Source organism: Cottoperca gobio, chromosome 2 (genome assembly GCF_900634415.1).
Source record: "Cottoperca gobio chromosome 2, fCotGob3.1, whole genome shotgun sequence".
Taxonomy (NCBI): domain Eukaryota; kingdom Metazoa; phylum Chordata; class Actinopteri; order Perciformes; family Bovichtidae; genus Cottoperca; species Cottoperca gobio.
Genome location: NC_041356.1, coordinates 4,758,458 through 4,772,417, shown reverse-complemented (window position 1 = coordinate 4,772,417; position 13,960 = coordinate 4,758,458). Strand labels below are relative to the sequence as shown.

The 13,960-nt window shown below is 42.4% G+C and overlaps 1 protein-coding gene across 3 annotated transcripts in view; it reads right to left on the bottom strand.

The window, feature by feature from the left end:
* Positions 1-13,960, bottom strand: part of filip1l (filamin A interacting protein 1-like) — a 62,127-nt gene that overhangs the window by 11,914 nt on the left and 36,253 nt on the right. Inside the window, exon 1 of one of the 3 annotated variants that reach the window (XM_029446893.1) lies at positions 2,210-2,336. The exons of the other annotated variants lie outside the window; for them this stretch is intronic. The gene's annotated coding sequence lies outside the window, so the exon portion shown is untranslated. Of the gene's footprint in view, positions 1-2,209; positions 2,337-13,960 lie in introns of those variants that run through there. 3 annotated transcript variants of the gene reach the window in all.

The window sequence follows — 13,960 nt, the reverse complement described above, 5'->3', positions numbered from 1 at the left end:
GATGAGCGTATTTGTCCAACAGAGCCACATCTGGGACCATTTTTGTTGTTAGACTTGTAAGTCTGCATGTTATATAGCTGGGAGGGACAAAAGACATTATCCTGCAGCTGACCCTTAACTAAGGCTGGAGACCAACCATACATACTTTAACGAGGAGTAGAGGCCCAACTGACCAACACTCGCCGTCCAGTTGAAGCCAGTAGAAGCAGTTGCCATGTGCGTTCAGTGAACACATAAATATTACAGATGTATTTTCCATGTTTCCTTCCTCATCGTGTTTTATTTCGCCGTTGTTGGAGAGCTCTGATCCCTACAGCTTGAAAATTATTTTTGGAGGAATAATGTTTAAAGTGCTGCACATAAAGCTGGTGACAGAACAGCCTCATGGTTATCAACATTACACCCCCCCCCCCCCCCCCCACACCACCACCACCCACTCTGCAGCCTGTGCATCAGGCACCGATTTCAAATTGTTTTCCCGTAAAAAAAAAAATGGATGTATGACCACCGCTGCGGGTCGTTAATGTTGTCATGGAAAAATGGGTTGAACAGTCATTAGGGTGCCAAAGTGGGATTTCTCAACTTTACGGGATTGTTTTTGGCTTTTCTGCAAATGTATTTTTGCCTTTCCCTCAAAATGTAAGCTAACATAAATGCCATTAAAGAAGAAAAGGAAACATCCAGTTGTGAGCCGTCAGGGAGTCACAACTAGTCCCAGCAGTGCAGCTTCACAGAGGGCTTCCCTCTCTTCACGTGGCTCCCGAAGCTGGAAACTGTGGCTCACCCGCTGCTTAAAGCTGTGTTTCACGTTCCATATGTCATTTCCTAACCACAAGTGATTAGGTCATGTATGTACAGAGCCGTATATCCTGCGCATACACACACGGTCACCTCCGCTTTCACATGTGGACTGTGGGCTGAATGCTCTCATGTGTGACAGAGTTTGAAGGGGAGACGCTGATTGATGCAGTGCACGGACTGAACGTAAAGTCCACACAGGCTAAGTGATATGCCCCCAGAGTGCAATCAACATGTGTAAAATATGTAGCTCGGATATTTATTAACTTCCTGCTAGTGGTGATATGGTTAATAAAGTGGTGTGTTACCAAAAGAGACCTAGATGTAGAAGTTTGTGTCCTAAAAAGAATATGAATATATTAGATGATGCAGTATTTCCAAAATGCCGAATAAACATTATGGAACCCGAAATCTCCCACGGATCATAATTTCCTCAAAACATATCTGCTGCTTAATGCAGAGACGGTCTTGAGATGACTCATATCAGCATCATTAATGTATGAAACATTCATTTTAGAGTTTCATCTTGATTTTCACAACCACAGTCCATCGAGGGAAGAGAAGAAATTAATTCATGCGACAATAAAAAGCCATCAAAAGAACTTGATTATACCTTTTTAAATACTAAATGCCCCTTTTGGTCCTTCATAATAACGGGCTGTACATACAGTATGTATTTAACATATAGTATAATCACAGAATGTGTTATCTACTGTCCGCCATACTGTATCTCTTATGTCTTTTTGTTCTACACACATGGGATGCCACATGATCCTTGTACTATTCATTTTGGTATCTTGTGCGTGCGGAACTAAGTTGTCTACGATTATATTACCTTGACAAATTGCTGCCCAGGACTGTAAATGTGACATGCTGAACACATCTTTCTGACATGAAGACTGAGATTCATTACGGTCTAAATACTTCATATCTTTGCTTAAGACGACCAGACGAACGTTTCTTTTCTGAGCAATGAATCAAAATTCTTCTTTTCATTAAGTAAATTGAATTAAATGTGAAATTACTCAAACTTAAACATTAAGTTACCACGATTTGACACATTCAAAAAAATAATTTCAAACTTGGACTTCCTTAAATACCTTGAGGTTCTTTAGTAAATGCTGGATTTTTACTGACTTGGATAACAAAAATGATTCTACTTTAGTTAAAGTTTCATAAACTAGTAGATTTCAGAATTAACAGCGCAAAAAAGCAGCAGAGTTAAAGCCAAAATAAGTACTTTTTTTAAAACACACACCATTAAAGTTAGTAATACAAAGTACACAAGAACACCAGGATGGAAGGATGCTACATTTTAACATTTGTCTAACATTGACAACTCTTTTAAAACAAGTTTTGAAAGTTTTCCCCCTTAAAGTGAGAGTTGAGTAGTAATGTTCAGCGTGCCTACCTGCGCCAAAGGCTTCCCCGGCTTCACTGCCATAAGCTCATTATCTTGCCGTACAACACCGTCCCTCTACTCTTCTCTCTGTCTGTCTCTCACTCTCTTAGTAGCTGTAATGTGGGCATTCCTGCAGTCAGACCAAACAATAAGGGATGTGCTCCCTGCCTATGGACCATTACATCATCACCATGCCCTTATATGGAGCTTTGCATTGCAGAGGCTCGCAAAAAGGGGGTGTGCTCGCTCGCATGTGTAACTGCGTGGTGTGTTTGAGCGAGTCTCCTAAAGTAAAGTAAAGTAACTTGTGTAAAGGATGTGGCAGAGGAGAGGGAAAGGGTTTCTCTTGACGTATGTAATGTGTGAAATATCTACCTGCTCTGTCACTGCTCCAGAGGAGGGCAGGAGGTGAAGACAGACACGGAGTTCCAGTTTCAGTGTTTCTCTTCTGGCTCTTGTCAACATAAGTCATTTACTCAGTCAAGGAGCGGGGGAGGAGGAGGAGGGGGGGGGGGGGATCTGCTTGCAAAGTTAATAAGAAGATCTTGGATGAGGATTTGTAACTGAGACCAATGAAGAACAAGTCAAGACGTGTAACATGCGTCTTCGACGTGTGAAATGTATAATCACAGCCCTGACATTCTGACAGTTTCACCCAAATGGTTTATTAGCCATTCCTGATTTGAAATCATGGAGTGTTAAGAGCTGCTAGCATCTCCCGCTCAGTCTCGGAGGAATGCTAACACTGCTAACATGCTATGGTGCATACAATAGCTTTTTTATTCCCAGAAATTCAGCGTTTCTCTCAACATGGTCTCTTACACAGGCTCCATTTATACCATTGATTCTTTACAGTGAGATGTGGCGCATGAGTAGAAATCAGTGATGGAGGAAGTATTCAAATTATTAAGCAAAGTATTATTAGCAATTATACTTTAAAAGTAAATGTACTCGTGCAGAATCAGCCAGAGCTATATATATATATATATATATATATATATATATAATACACATATTATAGCACTCTCACACCGAGACAGTTACCTTAGCATAAAGACTGGAAGCAAATGCTAACAGATCGCCTGGCTGTGTAAAGGTAAATCAAAGATCAGCCTCCCAGCACCTCTAAAGCTCACACTTATAATGAAGTACAAGTTCCTCACAATTCCGTACAGTACTTGAGTGCATGTACTTTGTTACTTTCCACGACTGGTACATGTTGCGACCGACATTGTGAGAATGTCTGAGGCGAGGGTTGGGTAGCTAAACACCTGCGGGTGTAGAAGTGGCTTCAAGGTAATGGCTCCACAAACAAAATAATGGATTTCCATGCAGCAGTGTAATCATAGCATAAGCCAGCACACAGAGCTCTTTATCAGTGGCACATTGTTCCGCTCACAATGCTTCAGTGTTGACGTTCATTATCAGATCGCTCTGACCTAACTCATGCATTTCTCAGGCTATAACTTGTGGCCAAATCCATCTTTTAAAAGTCTTAACATCGTGCGTCATCTACTGTCGCATGATGGGAGCCAATTGTATAGGCAGGTTATTGCTTTGCTGTCAGTGTTTCTATTGTTCTGAGAAAAATGTGCCCTGTTTATTCAAACAAAGGGAGCGCTGACACTGCATGGTGCCCAAACTCAAGTAGTGACAAACACGTTGCAAGAGCAGCAGGAGCTCATATTTGACGCAAGGCGACGATGCACGGTATGCAATAAAACGGCTAATTAGTCACATATACATAAGGTCTGTAATGAAAATGTATTGTGCCACTTTGTGCTTTCAGGCAGCACGTTGCAGTTCTAACTCATTCCATCCGTGTGAGCGAATAATAAGGGCAAGACTCTTCCTATCCCGTGCCCATTAAATAAAATATCTCATGGCTTCACAATGGCTGAGGTAACCACTACTAAATGTTACGACCTACGTTTGCCAACCTGGTTGAGGGACACAGAGATTTGCCAAATTCATTTAAAGCTGCACTTGGCAGGATTCTCGTGTAAAAAAAATACAAAAAGACGGCGTACATCTTCGACCCACGCACAACATCCAACCTGGCTCCATGACTCGACTGAACGTTCGCCTGAAGCTTCAGCATCTACTAACCATCTTCTGGACAACAAAAAAGTCCAGAAATGTAACTTCCATGCCTTAGCCAACAGTGTACTGCAAGCTAAATGTAATTATGTGTTCTCCAAATACAAATACACAGAGTACACACTGCGACTTGAAGTTGTTTAGTGACAGATGGATCAACTTTCGTGAGTTGCCGCTGGAGCCAGACACGACTCGCAAGTTCTTAAAAAGAGCTAAACCGAAAACATATTGCCCGACGACTTATGTAAGAAACTTGGAATTAATCACAGCGTTTTCTACCAATTGGAGGAGACCGCTGTTGGATGATAATGAATGAGTCTGTGTGAATACATTTGGATGGCCAGCTTGTGCACACAGCGCCAATAGAAGCCAAAGATAGCATATCCTTTTGGTCAGGAACTCGCCAGGTTGCCTGTGCAAACAACCACATTTGACTTTGTTTGGAGAATACTGCAAGTCTTAAACTTGTTATTCAAAACGTTGGATTGGGGTAGACTTTTCTTTAAGCGCCGTATGGTGCTTCTCACGTGTTGTTGACCACCAGTCGGCTTGAAAGCTTGACGACTCGACTGCTGAGAGACTTTTCCCTGAAGCACTCTGAACTCAATTGTTTTGATTTGCCACATATCCATGGGGATTGGGGAACTGTAGTGCACACTTGGGTCAAGCAGGATTGATTTCAGGCAATTTAAAAGGCATTATGTGTCACAGAGTCCAACAACTGCCCACTGACCTCCAGTTCTAAACTATGATTTTGTGTTCTCTCCCATTTCCGTGCAACAAGCTGTTTGTTCTTGGAACAAACAATTCGGTCATCCAAAATTAGATTCTATTTCTGGATCTGGACATATTTGGATACTGTATACGTGAAACAGATGTTGTGGATCAAACACAAGAGCAGGCCACACAAACATGTTTGCTGTGACAAGTCACTGCCAAATGACAAATAGTGGGGAGATGATGATGTATTATGTAACCTCTATGGGAGGACTATCGTGCTGACAATACACAAAAGAATGTAGAGGTTTGGGATTTGGTTTGCATGAGCTACGTGTGCGGTTCGGCAAGGCGGTTATTAGATCCCGAAGCATGGTCCTCTGGTATTTCACCACACTGGCGTGTTCTTCTGAGCTGGAACTTCCAAGAGGGGACAAATGACAACATGAGCTACATGGGTGAATGAAAGGATGTATCAGTGTAATTAGCACATTATATTTATCTCGTTTCTAAACTTTCTCTATGCTAATGCGAACTCTCGCTCTCTGTACTGGCCGGTCTCGGTGTTTCCCCGTTGTGTGTCGGTGTTTGCGCTCTAGACAGCGATTGGATGGTAATCTATCTGAATCTCAGATTTTAGGAAAGTGTGCAGACATCTCCCAATTCAGTAGAGGAATATGAAAGCACCTCCATAGTGACAAACTCTTCACAGATACAAGTCAGTATAGTCGACGTCACACATATTATGACACATAAACATAAGTAAAACGCATTTTTAGGATGGGGGTGTGTGAGTGAACACATGCTATGAGATATCTCTGATTTCTGCAACTTGAACAGTCTCCGGACCAAAAGTACAGCTGTCGTATGAGCGCATTAAAGTGTTGCTAATGCTCACAGAACAGACACCTGTGTGAGAGTTTGTAAGTGTGTGTGCGTGTGTGTGTGTGTGTGTGTGTGTGTGTGTGTGTGTGTGTGTGTGTGTGTGTGTGTGTGTGTGTGTGTGTGTGTGTGTGTGTGTGTGTGTGTGTGTGTGTGTGTGCACTGGCTGGTACCTGATATCTAGCATGAGTCTGATAAACCATTAATGACCAAACCAGATGGAAGCCAAAGATTTCCTACCTCTGTGAGAGCTGCAGAGTGAATGTATGTCTGTGTGACACATTTCGACATGTTTTTTTTGTTGTTGCCCTGTAGCGATATGTGTGAGCAGCAGAGCCAGACAAAAGGCACACACACACACACACACACACTCACCCTCTCCACCGCGCGCAATTTTGTGTTTGGTGTAATTCCTGCTGCACATCAGACACATGCAGCCGTCGCAGCCGAGGCCCGGTCTGACACACACATGCTTGTGAGATATGCACAGCCCCGGGGCTGATTACCTGACATACACACATGACATCATCGGCTTGTAATCAAATCCATATGTCTCCGTCCCTCTTCCCCTTCTCTCAGTCTATCTCTATCTCTCGCTGGAATTCTTTCACTCTTTTTTTTATCCACCCATGACTTTGTCTCCACATTCCTCTTCCTGCTTGTTTTTCTTTCATCCCTTCTCCTCTCTTGTCTCTCTCTCCCTCAGTCTTTCTCCGGCTCTGTCCACCACCTCTGTTTTTTTTCTGTCTGTCTCTTCTTTCTGATCTCAGCCTGGGCCTCAGCATGGGCTCCGCTGTTAAACTGGAACGTGATTTTGATTGCCGGGCTAAAAAAAACCCTCATGCGGACGTTTGCTGGCCTTTTATGGCCAGAATGTGTTTTTATGGCCATTGTGTGACTCAAGACCTTTTGTTCGTTGTTGTGATGACATGTTGCACAGTCCAAAAAGTTGTTATTGCCTGTTAGAGGTGGGCGGGACTCATCTGTGTTCTTTTCCTTTAACCTGCATTCCTTCCTTTTTCATGCATGTGTCTCCTTTATTCTATCTTAAGCTATGTTAGTCTGTACACATCTGTCTCTCTAATTAAAAGTGAGTAAGGGCGATGACCTTGTCCTATGACCCCCTCTTACTTCCAGCTGTAACCCAGGGGAGCTTTGTAGCACTGAAGGCATGTCTGCTAAGTGTAGCTACTGCTCATACTGACAAGATATTTAATATGACATTCAGAAACTCAGTATTTGATCAAACCTACATGTTGTGTTGGGCAACAACTGTTATAAATATCAGAAAAATCCAAACACGTGTTCTTTTCCGTTGAGTATGGATGTCTGTATCTGTCTCCATCACTCACTGTCACTGTTATATAACTAGGATTTTGCAGTCTCATGCAACCTCAACAGACCCACAAAGTACTTCATTTTTTACTCATATCTTTTTTATCATTCGAATAATCCATGAAACACATACACTTATTACTCATCCCGTCACATGATTCCCCATTTCTACAACAATGAATTAGATAAAATACCTGTAATGACAACAAGCCGATAAAAAATGCGAGTACAATCTGATTCTTTTGTCATTCCAGTCTACAATAATTGAGACAAACTGTTGTGCGGTGGTTGAGGTACAACACTTTTTACACCCATTTTTCTTATTCCTTGATACAATAATCTTGTTGTTCTTTCTCATAGCCAGCAATGGGAACAAATAGTTCCACATATCCAACCCACATAACGAATGAAACACGTCATCCCACCACAGAGCGATATAAGATTATAGGCAGGAATCAACCCTGCAGCTTCAGATTGAAGGGCTGGACCAGGTAGACAGGCTGTAATTTACAGACTAACAGCAGCTATTGCCTAACAAAGGATCACACGTGTAGTGAGAAAGTAGGAGAGGTGTGTGTGTGTGTAGTCGACAGACCAGGCGTGTGTCTGCTGCCTTCAATTGGTACAGCTGATAATCATTACTCCTCCAGCTCTTTGGACTTTGATGTAAATCGCTAACATTTAAGGATGTTCTGATCAATGTTTGCACAGACGTGGTGGCTTTAACGCTCGGGGGCTTCACATCTACCACCAGCCGGTACATGTACAGTACGGCGTCTGAGCGTCAGCTGGCTGTACATAAAGGATCAAAGACCAGATCAAACCCCGTCTGATAGAAATGTTGTTAACCCGATAACATTTTCTTTTAACATGATGACATATTTATTTGCGTAGAGTTTCTTTAGCACTATATGAGCAGCGAATACGTGAATACGTTGGAGACGCCTCACTTTCAGCCGCTCACATTTTATTGCTTACAGGAAGTCGTTTTTTCTAATTTCCTTCGCAACATATTGAATTTTGATATGATTATAGCTGTGAAAGTGACCAAGGTTTTGCACAATATTGTTTCACCTTTCATTACTTATTTGATATGGACTTAGCTGGTGTATTGGGCACCATCCGGTATGTTGAATCTGGTTCAACTGGATATTATTTAACACTGTTATTAAATACATTTATATCCTACAAGACATAATGATCAAGAACTAATTGTGTGCAGTCGGCCTAACATAACATTGATAGTGACTGCAACAATGAATCAGCCTCAAATATTTAGATATTACTCATTTTAAAAACACATTTTGTATTTATTTTCCTAATACTTCCCTACAGCATCTATTAGAGTCATTTGAGCCCCAACTCTTACAATGACTGTCCCGTAACTTGGCAGCAAAGTCACAGGAAGAAGGGAAGTGCTACACACACACACACACACACACACACACACACACACACACACACACACACACACACACACACACACACACACATGCAGTAATCTATCCAGCTGTCAGGTGAGCCGGGTGGATCTGCCTCCAGAGACTCTTTGATGCTTTCCTGAAGGATTAGCATTGATCTCAAACAGTCCGTGGGGTGGGGTGGTGGTGGGGGGGGGGGGCTCTCTAATCAAATTTCAAGGAGCTGAGCTTACTCAAGTTGTAAAGTCATAAAGCCCTAATGTTCCCAGCCATATTTCACACCTCTGTGCTTGTAGATTTACCTGTTAATCTACTCTTTTGAGCAAACAAAGCTGCATTCTCACATCTATATCATGAACACACACTCTCAGCAGCCGCACCTCGGTCCTAATCAGCTCCTCGGCCCGCACCAAAACAAAGGTTGCATTTAAGCAGTTAAGTTATAACTGCACTTCAAAGCCTTCGGTGCCGAGGCTGTGTTTAACGGGGGGAGCATGCATATCTAAATGCTGGTTCAGCCTGGAGAAATTACAGTGTGACCACCGGCCAATGTAGTCAAGCTTTAAGGAAAATGCATGTAGTATTTTATTTGAATTCCGTATACTTGAAGTAAAGTACAGTTCATCCATCTGAGCAGAAATAGTTTTCCCACCCAACACACTTTTTCATATCTTTCAAGTTCTGTTGAAAGTCTGCCATCGATGCTGTGTATCCATTTACTCATTCTCTGACTTATCTACAAACACTGTCCGGCATCTTTAAACACAGGAAACGGCTTTCTTAATCTGGTCATCCTTTCACAACTGCATTAATGGAAAAAAAATCCCAAACCCTCGTCCACTGATGGAGGGTGTCACACCATCGCTATTTCAACACTGGCCTGATTAAGGGGATCACTCCAAGCCTGTCATACACGAGGGTCAGTTTAAATCAGAGGAGTGTAGATGAGCTGCACAGTTGGACAAGGAAGAGTGTTTATGTAACACACATGAGAACACACTTTTGGCACTAGACTCATCCTGCTATTTGAGGGAGATTTACGCGTGAACAACACAGTGTGTGAGTGTGTGCCTATATACGGTGTTCAGCTGGCCCAGAGGAGTTCTTGTTGTTTTAGTTAACAGTGATTCTTTATACTTTAGTTTCTTACATCAGCAGTCGATTCTGTTGTGTTATTGTGTTGCATGTTCTGATGGAAAGCATTCTTTCTCTTTATCTGAGCTTGTGTCGCCGAGTTCAATGTAAGTTTGATACTGAATTGGAGGCAAAGCAACCTTTTTATAGTTCACTGGAAAGTAGTTTTGAATAGATTCTAAACATTAACTGCTGTGGTACTAAATTAGCCATATTAAGAAATGGTTGGCAAGACTTCCTCTAGCAGCAGCACCAGGCTAAAGAAGGCTGCTAACCAAGGCAACGGCAACTAACTAGCCGGCATGCTAACTCCAGACTACATGAAGGAGCTGAATGATGCTATCAGGTCTGATGTTTCGGCCATACACTGTAAATACAAAGTGGACATAGTCGCCATGAAGTCACACATTGGTTTGTGGAGTTTGGCACTTTTTAAGTCGCTATCTTGTGTTTTTGTAGCCAGAAATGACACTAGAGGCTGTAGCTGAGTACAACTGAACACTGAGACATGTTTAGGCGACCAAAATGTTACATGTAACACCTAAACCGGACAAAATCGTGGTATCGACCTGTCAATCACACAGTAGCCCGGCCCCAGTGGATTCGCCCCCTGCAGGCCATTATAAAGAATGCACTTCTGCATTGGCTTCACTTCTCAGACCCGGAGGCTGCCACTTGGTTTCATTCATGTGTTGTATCGTAACTTTACGTTTTAAAATAACCTTTTTTTGTTTTACTAGGTTATAGTGCGGCTACGTGAAACTAAGCCACATTAAAACTCATGTATGGTCAAAAATGGCTGTATGCTATTATATCAGTCACATTTTCATTAAAAGGAGAGCTTGTAGACGTTTAGATGCACTAAAGTACATTTTCCATCTGTCTTTCTTTCTGCCTGTACCACCACAGTCTCTCTCTGTAGATGACACACCCCTGACAAAACTCGCCAGATGTCCTCATTCGTCATTTATCTGAACCCTCTCATAACGCTTTGGCTCGGCTCACTTCCACAGAAGAGCAAGACCTCAGATGACACACGTCGTTTTTCAGAAATAACAGCTCACATGTGAGGGGATTAGAGCCATTTGAAAGGAACGACAGGTGATCTGTTACATTTACCGGAGAACCGCTATCAGATTGCAGCATTAAAAATATGTTTTCTAAACTTGCACGACTATTGGCAGAACTACAAGTCCAACAATCCCTCATTCCTAAAAGACGTGACTACAGAATAAAACCATTTGACTGTTACATAAATGTATCATATGAGAGTAAAAAAAGTGCACACATTTCCAGGCATCCAGCTTCATTGAAAACAGTTCTAATTATGTTTAATGAGATTTTCCAGCACTGTCACCAGTCAGCAACTATTGCCGTTGTTTGTAACAACTTCCTCTACATGATGTATTTGATACGTTGTTCTCTTTCTCTCGCTTTCTTTTCCTCCCTCCGTCTTATCTTCCTGCTCTTCTCTCAGCCTTTCCATCACAACCAACCAGATGCTCTCTCCCCCCGGATCCTCCCACTCGCTGCTGACCTCTTTGTGTTTAGGAGGAATGTAAATGATAGTGATTCGGGATGTAGGGTGTGACGCTGGAATTTATTTAAGCGAGACAGAGCTGTGATGGACTGTGAGTCTGCGTTATTGTCTGACTTAGTGGGTGCGTTGGGGTGACATCACTCCCCTCCCAGAGTGCTCAGATGGGATGAGACCCCGGCTGTGCGGCGGTTTGGGATCCTGGAAAGCTTTTGCTATTGTCTGCTTACTTCCTGTCCAGGCGTACAGCTTTCATTATCCCAGTTACTTGGCAACTGGCCTCAAATTTGTCTCTGACTCTGAATTAAAGTGAGAATAAGCAGACTGAGTCACACACCACTTAGTTACCACGTCATCGCTTCAATTTCTCATGGATCGTCGTCCGTCATCCCGACATCTGTATTTGTTGTCTCAACATTTTCATCCCTTTTAAAAGACATGTTTTTCTTGGCAGCGTGTCGTCCTTTTGTCTCCCCTGGGTTATTTTGTCACTACGTAAATCCTTGTCATGGGGGTAAGGTCATATTTAATTGACTTTACGCCTCATTTCCACCGCATGGTTCGCCTCGACTCAACTCACTTTTGGAACCCAGGTTTTTTTTCTCTATTTCGTTGACTGCTTATAGCACTCCCTTAATGTAGGCGAGCATCTCAGCTTATCGCCATAGTGCCCCCGCGTGCTACTGCTGTGACATCAACTTCAACCCGGCACGCACTGAATCCTTACATTGGCAATCAAACAGATGAATTGTAGTGTATGCCGTAGTGTACGGCATACTGTAAGTATTGTTTGCGATTTGCCAAAAATTGTGGTCGCTAATGACGCTTGGCTATATAAATGCCGGGTTTGTGCAGGATGTCCTGAGTCGTGCCAGTGATTCTGTCCAATCGATCAGGGTTCTTATAGTATCGGCTCAGGTGGTACCAAAACAAGTACCAGGAGCCATCCACAGCTTTTGCTAATGGAAAACAACAAAGGTGTAGTTAGGTAGAGCCGTGTCGCATCATGCAGTGGAAATGCAGCATTACATGTTGACTGAATGGAAAAGCTTGAGTTAATCCGTTGTAGAATCGATGCTTTACTGACTCCTTGTTATGATGCAACTAAATAGCTGCTTTATGTCATGTTTCTAGATTTGTAACTCTTTTTGAATGAGGGGAAAGTACACAAAAACCCATCTCCATATGTGAATACTGAAGCCAGTAAACGGATATCTGTCTTTAATGTTCTTCAGGTCACCTTTTATCCTGCCAGCTGGTTTAAACAGGTCAGATCTGCTTTAACCGTGACTTTATGCCATGCCACTCCATAAAATTTGAAACCTCTCAGGGAAGTAAAGGAAGGAGCATGTTAGGGATACTGTGGTAAAGTGCAACCCTGGTGTGTTCGGGTCTCTTGGCTGCATTAGTATCCCTGTGGCAGAAAACACTTGTAATGTAGATAAAGTGCACCAGTGGGATACCTCAGTGCATGTCAAGGGGCTGCCTGGAAGGCTGGGATCAGCTGCGTTATTAATGAAAGGCCTGAATGTTGGACTTTAGCCCGTCTCTTTTCTGGATGATGTCACCGTCTGGATGGCCACGACTAGTCTCACCTCAGTGACTGAACACAACAGATGGCTCACATCTGGAGGGATTCCAGAGAGGCATTTTAGCACTGAGGATTATGAGGTTTAGATTTGTCTGCTGACTTCCAGTGTTGATGAGGATCGATGGTGATTTAATTTAATTTTAGTGCAATTAGCTCTGGCAGGGCGCCAAGCCTCGAGAGGTTTTACAAGATATGATAAGAGATTTAAAAATGTAAAGACATCTGGATCTTTACATTCGCTTCTGTATTTTTAGTGTTTTACATTCAGAGTCATCCAATCAAAAGTTTGATTATTTAGCTGGTCCATGAGGTTTCTTTACGAACTTCCTTTTAATCTTATGTTTACTGCAACACTCTCGCATTATGCTGCACATTCTCACCTGGGAGATTGATAATGCAACAGCAGTGTCGCACTGTTGGCCGCTCAGTAGTTGGGGCTTAATTTGGGATTAAGCTCCAAAAATGTTGCCTAAAGTAGCCCGAACAGCACTTTTTGAGCCAACACTTTCCCATCACATGCTTGCTTTTCAACATGTATTTCCCAAAGGCACCACAAGCCCTTCAGTTAGGGGAGCCTGATGAAAACACTGTTTTGAGTCATATATTTGTGTTTGGGCTCAAAGCAAATGCCAAATCAGTTTTTCATTTGATCCTTAAAATTGCATTTAATTTGCCCCGCCCAGCCAGAGAGAAGCTTCCACTTCAAATGTAATATTTAAATGTGGATGCCGTGCAGTCCGTCTGAAACGATGCCAAGGCCAAACTGAGCAAAAGAATAGCTGCTGAATCTGATTTTTATGATATTTCGGGTTGAGCATAAAACTGTCTGTGATATAAGGCTTCTCAAAATGTGAGCTCATAATTTTCTTTGTTTGAAAAAAAAGAAAAGAAAAAGGAGTGCGCCTTTAAGAATGAGCTCATGCTATACTTACATTAAATTAGAGAGATCCAGGCATGGCATTTATTCTCTCGGTGTCCCGACCGCAGATACCGTACCTCCTCCATGCCATGCTTTAAAAGATCCCTTCTTAAATCGTTTGGAT